General features: G+C 51.7%; 1 long non-coding RNA gene across 1 annotated transcript; it reads right to left on the reverse strand.

Moving 5' to 3' along the window:
* Positions 1–5,751: 5,751 nt before the first annotated feature.
* On the reverse strand, positions 5,752–14,697 carry LOC132209138 (uncharacterized). The gene is made up of 3 exons (XR_009445238.1): positions 14,627–14,697; positions 12,403–12,540; positions 5,752–5,899 (listed from the first exon to the last, which is right to left on the reverse strand). It is a non-coding gene; the product is annotated as an uncharacterized LOC132209138 (long non-coding RNA).
* Positions 14,698–14,716: the final 19 nt, after the last annotated feature.

Here is a 14,716-nt window from a genome sequence, read left to right on the forward strand (position 1 = left end):
AGGGAGCAAGTGATGGGAAGACGAAGGGAGGGAGGGATGGCAAGGGAGAGACTCGATTCAGGGGAGTTTGGGGCCGTGAGTGAGGAGCGGGAGAGAGCGAACAACAGGGAGGGAGTGAGCAAGCGAGGGAAGGTGCTATGGATCGAGGGTCGGGGAGTGAGCGAGGTAGGAGGAGGGAGCAAGGGACAATGAGACTGAGGGGGGGAACAAGTGAGGTGAGCAAGGGACGGAGCGTGGGAGTGACGGACAGGGAGGGAGGTATGGGGAGGCATCTAGGGACAGGGAGGGAGCAAGGGAGAGAGAGATGGTGGGGGAGCAAGTTAGAAAGGGACGGAGCAAGGGAGCAACGGGTGGGGAATGAGGGAGAGAGCAATGTACAGCAAGGTAGGGAGCGAGGGAGGGAGCGAGGGATGTGGGTGAAGGATGGGCAGTGGGGGAGGTTGGGAGCAAGCAAGGGGGTGAAGGACATGGATTCAGGGAATGAGAGACGGTGGGGAGAGTGGGAGAGAGGGATGGGGAAGGCAGGGAGCGAGGGACAAGGGACGGAGTGGCGGGGAAGGAGTGAGGGAGGGATGGGATATGGGTAGGGAGCAAGAGAGTGAGGCATGGGGTGGAAGGGAGTAAGGGATGGAGGTATGGATGGAGCGAGGGATGGGGTGGGAGCAAGCAACAGAATGAGTGGCGAGTGAGGAGGAAGAAATGGGTGAGCAACAGACTGAGCGAGGGATGGAGTGAAGGAAGGGAAGGAACTGAGGGACAGGTTGGGAGTGAGTGACGGGGAGTGAGGGAGGGAGGGAGTGAGTCACAGAGAGGGAGTGACATGAAGTAAAGGAGCGAGGGATGGGGAGTGAGGAACAGGGAGCGTGGAATGGAGAGAGAGTGAGCAAATGATGGGGAGGGACTGAGCAATGAGGTGAGAGTGAGGGACATGAAGGAAGCGAAGTACAGGGAGGGAGCGAGGGATGGGGAGGTAGGGATGGACAGCGAGGGAAAGGGATTGGGGGAGCGATGGGTGGGGAATGAGGGACAGGAGATGGAGGGAGTGAGCAAGTTGGAGTCGGAGTGAGGGAGTCAGAGAAGGCGAGGAAGGGATAGGGGTAGGGAGGGAGCAGGGGATGGGGAGGGATGAAGGGAGCAATGGGCAGGGAGGGAGTGAATGATGGGGTGGGAGGGAGCGACGGACGTAGAAGGAGCGAGGGAGGGAGAGAAGGGAGCGAGGAAGGGATTGGGAGGGGCACAGAAAAGAGGGACTGGGATCAAGGGAGCGAGGGATGGGGACCAAGGGACTGAGGGACAGGGTGGGAGGGTATGAGGGATGTTGGGGGGAATGGGGAGCGGGGGAGGGAAGGGCAGGAAGCGAGGAAGTGAGGGACGGGAATTGAAAAAGTGAGGGACGGGGATCAAGGGATGGAGAGCAAGGGACGGGGAGCAAGGAAGCAAGGAAGAGGGTGATGGAGGGAGCGAGGGAAGGGTAGGGGCTGAGTGAGGAAGTGAGGGAAAGGGTGGGAGGGACCGAAGAATGGGGAGGGATCGAGGGAAGGGGAGGTAACAAGGGGCGGGGGGAGCGAGGGAGAGAGCAAGGACGGACCAACGGGGCAGTGGTGGACCGATCGAGGGACCAAGCAAGGGGCAGGGAGGGAGGGAGAGACAGGGTGTGAGTGAGGGAATGAGGGATGGGGAGGGACCAAGTGAGGGAGAGAGGACGTGAGGGAGAAGGGAGAAAGGAGGGGAGCGATGTGCTCAGCGAGGGATGGGGAGGAAGCAAGGGATTGGGTGGGGGTGAGGGAACTAGGGACGGGGATTGAGGGAGTGAGTGAGGAACGGGGACCAAGGAACAGGGTCCGAAGACATGGGGAATTGTCGGGGAGTGGAGGAGGGAGGGATGTGGAGCAAGGAAATGAGGGGCAGGGATAAAGGGTGTAAGGGATGGGGAGTGAAAGAGATGGTGCAGGAGGGGTGAGGAACGGGGAGTTAATGAGTGAGGGATGTTGGAGAGGGATGGAGTGTTGGAGTGAGGGACGGGAAGGTAGGGAGCGAGTGATGGGGATGGGAGAGTGTAAGTGAGTGATGGACGGGAAGGGAGGGGGTGAGGGAAAAGGAGGGAGGAAGCAAGGGAGCAAAGGAGACAGCGAAAGAGGAAGCGTGGGAGGGAGTAATGGGGAGGGAGCGAGGGACGATCGGTGAGGTGGGGAGAGGGAGGGAAGGGGATGTGAGGTGGGAGGGAGGGATGGGGAGAGAGAGAGCGAGAGAGCGAGGGATGGACCGAGGGAGAGATGGACGAGAAAGGAGGGAGGGAGTAAGGTACAGGGAGGGAGGTGGCGGGAGCAAGAGCAAGGGAAGGAGAGCGATGGACATGGGGGAGGGTCGGAGAGCGGAGAGGGAGGGATGAGAAGCGAGTAAGTGTGTAACAGGGATTGAGGGAGTGAGGGATGGGAAGCGAGGGATAGCGAGCAAGGGAGCGAGGGACAGGGAGACGGAGGGAGTGAGTTAAGGATCCTCCAACGGGGTTAGGGAGGGACCGAGGCTGGGGAGGGAGGGAGCGATGGACAGGGAGGGACAGAGAGACGGGCAAGGATGAGGGAGCACAAGACAAAGTGAGGGAGGGAGACACTGGGCAGTGGGATGGATGAGGTGGGAGGGAGGGAGTGTTGGGGAGGGAGGGAGTGAGGAATGGGTAGGGAGTGAGGGTGCGAGGGAAGGGGAGGGAGGGTGCGAGGGACTGGGGACCAGAGAGCCCAAGGGATTGGTAGGGGAGGGGAGGGAGCAAGGGAACGGGTTGTAGCGATGGACAGGAAGGGAGGGAGTGGAGGACAGGGAGGGAGGGAGGGAGAGTGGGACAAGGAGGGAGGGAGCGAGGAAGCTTAAGAGGGAGCGAAAGAGGAAACAAGGGATGGCGGGATGGGGAAGGGGCAAGGAATGGACCAGGAAGTGGGGAGTGAGGGTCATGGGTGTGGGAGAGCGCAAGGGATGGAAGAGGGAGGGAATGTGGGAGTGACGGTCGAGGATGCAGGCAGCATGGGACGAGCAAGAGAGTGATGTAGCGGGAGCGAGGGGTGGATGAGGACAGAGCAAGGGAGGGAGCGATGGGGAGGGTGGAAGGAGGGAGTGATGGATAGAGATGAGGAGGGAGTGAGGGAGGGACAGTGAGGGAGCGAGGGACAGTGAGCGAGGGGCAGGGGATGAGCGAGCGAGGGATGTGGTGGGAGAAAGTGAGGGAGGGATCGAGAGATGGGGAGGAAGCAAGGGAGGGATGGGGTGAGGGATGGTGCGAGAGACGGGGAGGGAGCAAGAGATGGGGAGGAAGCGAGGGACAGGGAGGTAGCTAGGGACACATTGTGGGTGAGGGAGTGAGGGAGGGAGCAAGGAATGGGGAGTGAGGGACATCGGGGAGAGGAAAAGGGATGGATGGGGAGCAAGGAAGTGAGGGACAGGGATTGAGGGAGTGAGGGATAGGGAGTGAGGGACGGGGAGCAAGGGACGAAGGGACGGGGAGACAGAAGGAGTGAGGGAAGGTGAGGGAGTGAGCAAGGGACGGGGTTAGGGAGGGAGCGAGGGCTGGAGACGGAGGGAGCATGTGACAGGGAGGGGGAGTTAGTGAGCGAGGGACAGGGAGCGAGTGACGGGGAGCGGGAGAGTGCGGTATTTGGACGGAGGTAGCGCGCGATGGGGTGGAAGGCAGTGAGGGAGTGATGGACAAGGAGGGAGGGAGAGTGGGACAAGGAGGAGTGAGCGAGGGAGCGAAAGAGGAAGTGTGAGAGTGAGGGATGGGGAGGTGGGGAGCAAGGGAGGGATGGTGATGTGAGGAGGGAGGGAGTGACGCAGAGGTGGGGAGCTTGGGAGTGACGGCGAAGGAGGAACCAAAAGAGCAAGGGAAGGGGAGGGAGGGTGCGAGGCATTGTGGAAGGGAGGGAGCAAGGGATGGGGAGGGAGCGAGTGAAGGGACATAGCGAGGGACGGTGGGGGAGGGAGTGATGGACAGGGAGGGAGCAAGGGAGTGAAAGAGGAAACAAGGGAGGGCAGGACAGGGAGGGAGCGATGGAGGGATGGGGAGGTGGGGAGCGGTGGACGTGGGCATGGGAGAAAGTGATTGACGGGGAAGGGAGGGAGCATGTGAGTGAGGGATGGGGAGACAGGTAGCAAGGGATGAGGAAGGAAGTGAGGGATGGAGGGACGGGGAGGGGTGAATGAGCGAGAGATGGATGGGGATGAGGAGGGAGCGAGAAAGTGACAGAGGGAGCGAGTGAGGGACGGGGAGAGGGAGGGAGTGAGGGTCAGGGAAGGCCAAGTAGCGGGAGGGACATGGAGGGAGCAAAGAACAGGGAGCAAGGGACAGGGTTGGTCAGACAGGGAGGGAGTCTGTCTCTCTCCAGCTGAGCTTCAACACAAAGACAAACAACAATATAGTTTGCTGTGCTGCTTGGCACTTTTTAATGAACGTTAATTACATATTGAAGTTCTGGATGCAGTCAGTGGAATGGTGTCTTTTCTCTTTGGCCTGTGAGTTGAGAGAAACATTGACATGTTTCCCTGGAACCCACTGTGGGATAAGGTTGGATAAACCAGCACTACCCTCAGTCTGTTACCATAGTGACAGGCTGCTTCATTGCTGAAACATTGAACTGAAATGAGAAAATCCTGGATGGATTGATTAATGAGTGAATTTGATTGATTGATGAATTTGGGTAAAGGGATATTTCAGCACATTCTTCAGCTGCTGCCTGAACTTAGTCTGGGTCACGGCATAAATCGCGGTGTTTGTACAGCAACTGAGGAGCTGCAGCATGAAGCCCAATTCCTGCACAAAGTAATCTAGATACACAGAGTCATACCCAAAATCATACATTCGGCCCCAGATGGAATACATCATTAATGTTGACCATAACAGGATGAAATTGGCCGAGATCACAAACAGTAAAATGATGGATTTTTTTCGATTTCTCATTTCTGTGTCACACTGACCGTCCCCATTGGTGTGAGCCCGGAGTCTCCTGCGGGCTCTGCTGGTCACTAAAATGTGTCTGACGGTGAAAACATTGAGCAGCAGAATCAGGAGAAATGGGAGAGTCGGGGTTAGAATGTGGTGGAGGAACTCGATTGTGACCCAGGCACGAGAGTCATAAACACCGTTTGTTACCTCACAAAACCAGGGGTAGTTCCTCAGCCGATAGTGAGCTGTGAGCATAAAATACCAGAAAATGTTCTTTAAACAGTTCAGTACAGTCACTGTTCCCAGAACCACAGCCGCCGTTTTCTCACTGCAATATTTACTTTTCAGCTTCTGGCAACAAATGGCCACAAATCGATCAAAGGTGAAAGTGACAGTGAACCAGACAGAACAGTCAGTGGCGGCATAAAGCAGGACGGCGTGGATATTACACACGCGGATGTACAACAGGAAATAAAACTGTTCCGGATAAACAACGGGAATGTGTCTCATTATCAGGTCGAGGATAATGACCAGCAGATCCGCCACTGCCAAGGCCCCCAGGTAACGTCTGACACATGGAGACAATCCACAATCTTTGTAAAGCAGGGCGTAGATCGTCACTACATTAACTGTGAGGAAGGAAAACAAACAAATTATACATCAGCCTGGAGGCAAAGTTACCAGTTTGATTGAGGACCCAGTGACGTTTTCAAATGGATCACTGATTTACTGAATAGAAGCTGAAATAACGCGTAGTAATGTCTCAATTTGTTTTATTTTACAAAAAAAACTAACATAAAATACAAGAAACTCTCCCTCCTGAAAGACACAAACACATATCCATAAGGACAGATGGCTTCTAGAACATTCCCACAGACTCGATCACTCGAGAGCAGGCACAGGTCATTTCCTTCCAGTTCCTGATATCGAGGGTGAAGACGTTGCTGTAATGAAGGATTCTCTCCCAGTTCCCTGAAGACAAACGGAGGATGGAAATTTCAGTCTTTTCATCCACATTGTGGTCAATTTTTGTTTGTGAAGAAACGAACACAGGGAAAATGTATTCACCCGATTAACTGCCTGAGGGGAATTTGATACAGTGTCTCCTTCTCTCTGGAATGGGATCTTTTCCCTCGGGATCTTATCTTTTGTTCAATTAACTGGCAGCCAACTGTTCACAAATAATGTCGGTTACAGAATGTTCCGGGGAATGTCGCTTACAGAATGTTCTGGGAAATGTCGGATACAGAATGTGATGGAGTCAGAAAGATCCACATCACAAAGGCCCTTCTGTCCATCAGTTGTGGTGAGACCTACTCAGCCTTGCGGTGGAAATCTCTCCCCAAACTCAACACAGCTGGCAAACACAAATTAAAGGCATTGCCAGATCACCTGAAGTGGTCAGTTATCTCACATTCTCAATCCACCTCACAGAACCAGCCCAGACACCGCAAACTTCTGTTCAGCATGGAGCACTGTGCAGACCAGGCTAGTGTCCTGCTCAATACAACCCGGCAATCTGTCCAGAGTGGGACACTGTGCAGGCCTCACCAGCCAAATAGATACCAATCCAGCATGGGGAGCTGTGCAGACCACACCAGTGTATTGTTCTATAAACCTGGACCAGGTATCTCTCCAGCAAGGGGGTCTGTGAAGTGATCACCACTGAACTGATCTGTAAACCCGGAGCAGTTACCCTCCCAGCGTGTAGATCTGTACAGACCACCCCAGTGCAGTGCTCGGTAACGCTGCGTTAAATCACCTCTCAGCCTGGGGAAACTTGCAGCCCTTGCTGGAAGAGACAGGATGTGGGGCTCCCATCCACTTACAGCTCCATATCTCCAATGTGCCATGACAAGGGGTGCCATGGGTGTGAAAATCACTGCCAGAGAGAGATGGTGGGGAATCACTTTAAATACGAACAAATGGGATGGGTTGGATAAACAGACAGAGACGGGGAGATTGAGAGACTGTGTCATGGAAGGATGTGTTCACAACTTTAGAATGCTGACATGTAGACATACTCCCCAACACTGAAAACACTGCATGGATCCAACATTGTCGACTGATTCAATCTGGACACCTCACCACTTCCCCCTCACCTACACCATCACTAACAGCAGGGCCATGCACATTCACCTTCATTCCCTCCCTCACTTTCCCTCATTCCAGGAGGAACAGCCTGGAATAGGACAGAAAAGGCCAAGCAGGGCGATGGTGTTCCCCACATCAGATCCCTCACCCACCTTCCCCCGCCCCATGGGGAGGGCCCTGGAATGAGCCAGAGAGAACCAGGACGACCCGTGTGGAGATTTCAAAATATACACGTCCCACCGACCGAGTAAGGAGCAATGTTCAGTGAAGGGTAATTCTCACTTTAACCCCACTTTCAGTTCCATTTCCACCTGGTACAGCTTAGAAACCATGCCCCTGATGCAATCTCCCTTTTATATCGAGCCGGTACAAATGGAATCGCCACGGTCTCGGTGGGCAGGAGGGTGGGCTCACAACACATTGTCTGCACCAGCTCCCAGGAATATAGCATGGAGTCTCCCTCCGACACCTCCTCCTTCAGACAGCTCAGATACTGAAACTAACCTGTAATATTTACCAGTCTCCCAACTTGTCCTTACATCTTCACTAATCAGACATTGAAAATCTCACAGAGTCACAGTCCCCATGGAACAAATGAAATACTGTCACACTCACTGGAGTGAGCACATAGTGATGTACTGTCATGGAGTGACTCAAATAATGAAATGCTGTCCACGGAATAACAGTAATCCCAACACACACAAAACGGAATGAATGCAGTTATTAACAAACCACAGAACCAGAGAAATTCTGATAGGCTCCCCTTATTTGTGTCAGTATCGGTGTATTTGTGTGTGTATCTGTGTGTCTCTGTGTGGGGCAGGTCTGACAGTCTCTGAGATAATGGGAACTGCAGATGCTGGAGAATCCAAGATAATAAAGTGTGAGGCTGGATGAACACAGCAGGCCCAGCAGCATCTCAGGAGCACAAAAGCTGACGTTTTGGGCCGAGACCCTTCATCAGAGAGGGGGATGGGGAGAGGGTTCTGAAATAAATAGGGAGAGAGAGGAATGCGGACCGAAAATGGAGAGAAAAGAAGATAGGTGGAGAGGAGAGTATAGGTGGGGAGGTAGGGAGGGGGTAGGTCAGTCCAGGGAAGACGGACAGGTCAAGGAGGTGTGATGAGGTTAGAAGGTAGGAAATGGAGGTGCGGCCTGGGGTGGGAGGAAGGGACAGGTGAGAGGAAGAACAGGTTAGGGAGGCAGAGACAGGCTAGGCTGGTTTTGGGATGCAGTGGTGGGAGGGCAAGAGCTGGTCTGGTTGTGTGATGCAGTGGGGGGAGGGGATGAACTGGGCTGGTTTTGGGATGCGGTGGGGGAAGGGGAGATTTTGAAGCTGGTGAACTCCACATTGATACCCTTCGGCTGCAGGGTTCCCAGGAGGAATATGAGTTGCTGTTCCTGCAACCTTCGGGTGGCATCATTGTGGCACTGCAGGAGGCCCAGGGTGGACATGTCATCTCAAGAATGGGAGGGGGAGTGGAAATGGTTCATGACTGGGAGGTGCAGTTGTTTATTGCGAACTGAGCGGAGGTGTTCTGCAAAGTGGTCCCCAAGCCTCCGCTTGGTTTCCCCAATGTAGAGGTAGCCACACCAGTTACAATGGATACAGTATACCACATTGGCAGATGTGCAGGTGACCCTCTGCTTAATATGGAAAGTCATCTTGGGGCCCGGGATAGGGGTGAGGGAGGAGGTGTGGGGGCAAGTGTAGCACTTCCGGCAGTTGTAGGGGAAGGTGCCGGGTGTGGTGGGGTTGGAGGGGAGTGTGGAGCGAACAAGGGAGTCACAGAGTGAGTGGTCTCTCCAGAAAGCAGACAAGGGTGGGGATGGAAAAATGCCTTGGTTGGTGGGGTCGGATTGCAGATTGCAGATTGCAGGGATGTGTTGCGGGAAATGCGGGAGACACGGTCAAGGGCGTTCTCGACCACTGTGGTGGGAAAGTTGCGGTCCTTGAAGAAATCGGATATCTGGGATGTGCGGGAGTGGAATGCCTCGTCGTGGGAACAGATGGGGCGGAGGCGGATGAATTGGGAAAAGGGGATGGAATTTTTGCAGGAGGGTGGGTGGGAGGAGGTGTATTCTAGGTAGCTGTGGGAGTCAGTGAGCTTGAAATCGACATCAGTTACAAGCTGGTTGCCTGAGATGGAGACTGAGAGGTCCAGGAAGGTAAGGGATGTGCACAAACCTGGCTGCCCTGGTCGCCCCATTGTCTCAGCCTGTTCCTGCCCCACCGAACTCATCTCCACCTATCTGGACTCCATTTTCTCCCCCTTGGTCCATTAACTCCCTCCCTACGTCTGTGACACCACGCACGCCCTCTACCTCCTCCAGAACTTCCAATTCCCTGGCACCAAACACCTCATTTTCACCATGCATGTCCAGTCCCTATACACCTGCATTCCGCATGCAGATGGCCTCAAGGCCCTCCATGTCTTCCTGTACAGAAGGCGCGACCAGCCCCCTTCCACCGACACCCTCATCCGCCTCGCCGAACTCGTCCTCACCCTCAACAACTTCTCTTTCAATTCCTCCCACTTCCTACTGACAAAGGGGGTGGCCATGGGCACCTGCATGGGCCCCAGCTATGCCTGCCTCTTTGTAGGTTACGTGGAACAGTCCCTCTTGCACACCTACACAGGCCCCAAATGCCACCTTTTCCTCCGTTACATTGATGACTGTATCGGCGCTGCCTCTTGCTCCCCAGTGGAGCTCGAACAGATCATCCACTTCACCTACACCTTCCACCCCAACCTTTAGTTCCCCTGGGCAATCTCCATCACATCCCTCACCTTCCTGAACCTCTCAGTCTCCATCTCAGCTTGTAACTGATGTCCATTTCAAGCCCACCGACTCCCACAGCTACCTAGAAAACACCTCCTCCCACCCACCCTCCTGCAAAAATTCTATCCCCTATTCCCAACTCCTCCCCCTCCGCCGCATCTGCTCCCACGATGAGGCATTCCACTCCCGCACATCCCAGATGTCCAAGTTCTTCAAGGACTGCAACTTCCCCCCCACAGTGGTCAGGAATGCCCTTGACCGCGTCTCCTGCATTTCCCGCAACACATCCCTCACACCCCGCCCCTGCCACAACCGCCCAAAGAGGATCCCCCTCGTTCTCACAACTGACCTTTAATGGACAAGAGAGTCCATTATTGGGAATAAACAGGAAAAGTGTGTTCAGCCACAAACAGATAAGCCACGATCTTTCTAAATTAAGCAGCAGTCTCGAGGGGCCAATTGGCCGACTGCAGCTTGTATCCTGTTTGTTATTGTCTCACTCCACCCTTCAAAGCTGTTACAGAGGAAAAGGATGTCCGCATTCAAACAGTCATGGTTGCTATCACAGAGACACAGATATACAGCATGAAAACAGACCCTTTGGTCCAACTCATCCATGCCATCCAGATATCCTAAATAAATCTGGGCCCATTTGCCAGCATTTGGTCCATTCCTCTCCAAACCATTCCGAGACATATTCCCATCCTGATGCCATTTAAATGTTGTAATTGTACCAGCCTCCATCACTTCCTCTGGCAGCTCATCCCATAAACACATCACCCTCTGCATGTAAATGTTGCCCCTTAAGTCCCTTTTAAACCTTTCCCCTCTCTCCTTAAAGCTGTGCCCTCTCGTTTTTGACTCCCCCAACCCGGGGAAAAGACTTTGGCTGTTTACACTCCTGTGTCCCTTATGACTTTACAAACATCTGTAAGGTCACTTGTCAACGATATTCTATTTTATTGTGTACCAATTGTGGCAATTTTTCCACACAGCACCCACAGCCAAAAATGAAATTAACCAGAAGCTGATCTATATTTGTGATGTTCTTAAAGGGACAGATGTTAACCAGACTGATAGGAAATCTCCCCTCCTCCTCGATACATTTCCGGGGAAAATTGAGCACCTGATTGAGAGGGCAGACTAGATTTATTGCTGCATCTAAAAGATAGCATTTTTGACCGCACACTATTCTACTCAAATGTCAGTCTATATCCTGTGCTTGTTTTTTAAACAAAAATTCAACCAAATCTAATAGCTCAAGGATCAGAATCATTGACAGTACAACCGCTACCTGATGATCTGAAAACAAATGGCCCTAATGGTGTAATGCTGAGCTCAGATACTTCTCGACAAGCAGCTACACACTGCAGTAGAGGCCCTGCAACCGTTCTGGGCTGCAACACAGCGAGTCCTGGTTCACTAACAAGAAATGCAGAATATAGATAATTATTTAGTTTCAGGTTGGAAAGCTGCGACCAATGGAATTCCTCGAGGAATGTTGTGAGTTCGTCAACAGTTTACAATCCAGATTAACGATTTCGATGAAGGGCTGATAGGATTGGAGCTCAATGTGCTAGTACAGCATTATAGTCACCCAATAAGATGACAAGTGGAGGGAGGCGATCTACACTGGTGTGTAGACACGGGGTGTTTGGGAGCAAACTTCCAGCAATGCAAATAAAACAGTATAGTGTGGGTTCTGGTAAATTTGTGTTTTGTGGAAAGGATAAAACAGCAGTAAATTATATGACTGGAGAAGTAACGCAGAGATCGGTGCTACTGAGTGATTTGTGTGTCCTGGTACAGAAATCATATAAAGTTAGTCTGAAGATGTCGCAAGTGATTTGGAAAGTAAATGGAATAGTGCTGTATCTTGAAAAGGGTGCTGGGTATGATGTTAGGCATGTTTCCCTGCTTCTGTACAGGGCATTGCTGACAATCCATCTCATGCTCTGTCTGAAGTTATGATGCACGAAACTAAAAAAAATCACAATGGCCTTTGAAGCTTTTCAAAGATGGTTCTCTATAGACTGTCCTGTGATGAAGGCACTATGTTATGGAGGATTAACAGTTTAGTTCTGAGAACCAGAAATATTCTTGACTATATAAGAACTTGAGGAATGTGTAAATGGTGAATACCTGACGGATAATTTGTCTTGATTGGGAGAATACAACTGGGGAAATAATTTAAAATATAAAACAGATTCTGAGGAAGGTTCACTTGACCTGAAACATTAATTCTAATTTCTCTTCATAGATGCTGCCAGGCTGCTGACCTTTTCCACTAATTTCTGTATTTCTTTAGGAGTAAGACACATTCATTTTAATATAGATGTGGTGAAGACCACAAGGCTTGTTATTTTTAAATTATGCAGGCACATATAAACATGTCTTTGAATCAAGTAGGCCCTTTTGTTGCTCAGGAAATGACTCTGTGTATGACAGCAGCAACGATGCGCCAACATGGAGCAGGGAATGTGGTGGAAACTAATAGCTCGGACAATGTTCAAGAGGACCTCACATGTTCATGTTTGGGGGTTGCATAGCATTATTGCACGATTCAACTCAGAGAGGGGAAAAGAAACGCAACCTACCTGAAAAGCAACAGCCTATCGCTCCCTCTCTATTTCCTTGTTCCACATCGCATCAATGTATGAGAGCTGAAAACGCACCAATCATCTTTCCCACTCATGGAGGATTCAAAATGAGGTTTAATTGGCATCTCCCACTGCCTGTAGCAAAGGAAATTCAGCTAAATCTAACAGTTCCAGGAAATAATCCCATTGCCAACAACTTGTGTGAGCAGAATAAATTTGGAAGCAGAATAACATTTGGGACAATCTCTCATATTTTTCCTTTTATCATGAGCTCAACTGTTACGTGGACAAAGATTTTTTCAAATTAATATTTCAGCTTGTCATCAAATATTCGTGTGTGTGTGTGTGTGTGTGTGTGTGTGTGTGTGTGTGCGTGTGTGTGTCTTTCTTCTTTGCATCATAGTTTGAGTAAAATTGGTTTGGTCATAAATGTGTCATTTTAGCAGATTCAAGAAAACTGTCTGACTCTTTCCTTACACTGACCCTGACCCAGTCTGAGACCGATATTATCAGCCACATCACCAACCTGTTTACATTTAAAATTTGTAGTGATCAGGGGAGAGATGGGACTGGAAAAGGGACCCGGCAAGCCAGTGCGCCAGAGACCAGTGAGCCTGACATGAGAGCTGGATAAGTTGTTAGAGGGGATTCTGAGGGATAGGATTTACATGCACTTGGAAAAGCAAGAAGTGAATAGGGATAGTAAACATTGCTTTGTGCAGTGTAAATCACATCTCACTAACTTGATTATTTTGAAGAGGTGATAAAGAAGGTTGATGAAGGCAGTGTGGCAGACATTTTCCAAATCGGCTTCAGGAAGGTGTTCCATAACGTTCAGAATGGGAGACAGATTAGTAATGGGTAATCACATGGGATCCAGGGGGAGCTAGTCAATTGAATTCAAAATTGGCTTGAAGGTGGAGGATTGTTTTATAGACTGGAGACCAGTGACCAGCGGTGTGCCGCAAATATCAGCGCTGAGTTCACTGCTTTCCATCATTAATATAAAGGATTTGAATGTGAACATCAGAGGCTCATTTCAAGCTCACTGACTCCCACAGCTATCTGGAAATCACCTCCTCCCACCCACCTTCCTGCAAAAATACCATCGCCTATTCCCAATTCCTCCGCAAATGCTCCCAAGATGAGGAATTCCAACCCTGTACATCTCAGATGTCCTCGTTTTTCAAGGACCACAACCTCCCCCTACTCAGTGGTTGAGAACACACTCGACCGCGTCTCCCACATTTTGAACAACTCATCCCTCACACCCCGTCCCCACCCTTATCTGCTTTCCGGATGGTCTACTCTCTCCGTGGCTCTCTTGTCCGCTCCACACTCTCCTCAAACCTACCACACCCGGCACTTTTCCCTGCAACTTCAGAAAGTTCTCCACCTGCCCCTACCCCTCCCCCCTCACCTCGACCCCAGGCTGCACATCTGCTAATGTGGTATACTGCATCCGCTGTTCCCATTGTGGCTCTGCTACATCGGAGAAACCAAGTGGAGGCTTGGGGACAGCTTTGCAGATCACCCATGCTCGGTTCGCACTAAATAACTCCCCCTCCCATTCTGCAAATGACGTGTCCATCCTGGGCCTCCTGCAGTGCCACAACGATGCCACCTGAAGGTTACAGGAACAGCATCCAGCCTCACATTTTATTATCTTGGAATCCTCCAGCATCTGCAGTTCCCATTATCTCTGCAACTCATATTCCGCTTGGGAACACTGCAGTCCAATGGTATCAATGTGGACTTTACAAGCTCCAAAATCTCCCCTCCCCCACTGCATCCCAAAACCAGCCCAGCTCGTCCCCGCCTCTCTAACCTGTTCTTCCACTCACCTGTCCCCTCCTCCCACCTCAAGCCACACCCCCATCTCATACCTACAAACCTCATCCCGATCCCTTGACCAGTCCGTCCTTCCCGACTGCCCTATCCCCTACCTACCTCCTCACCTACACTCACCTTTACTGGCTCCATCCCTGCCTCTTTGACCTGCCTGCCTCCTCTCCACCTATCTTCTCCTATGCAGCAGCAGCTACGCACTGATGATGTCTTCTCGACTGGAGACGAAACGTTTGCAATTCATTTGCCAAACTCGGGGAACAAACCAACAGCCAACTATCTTCTCCTCTATCCATCTTCAGTCCGTCTCCCTATTTATTCCAGAACCCTCTCCCATCCCCCTTTTCTGATGAAGGGTCTAGGCCCGAAATACCAGCTTTTGTGCCCCTGAGATGCTGCTTGTCCTGCTGTGTCCATCCAGCTCCACAGCTTGTTATCTCACACTCTCCAGCTTCCGCAGTTC

The sequence above is a fragment of the Stegostoma tigrinum genome, unplaced genomic scaffold, assembly GCF_030684315.1.
Source record: "Stegostoma tigrinum isolate sSteTig4 unplaced genomic scaffold, sSteTig4.hap1 scaffold_67, whole genome shotgun sequence".
NCBI classification, from domain to species: Eukaryota; Metazoa; Chordata; class Chondrichthyes; order Orectolobiformes; family Stegostomatidae; genus Stegostoma; species Stegostoma tigrinum.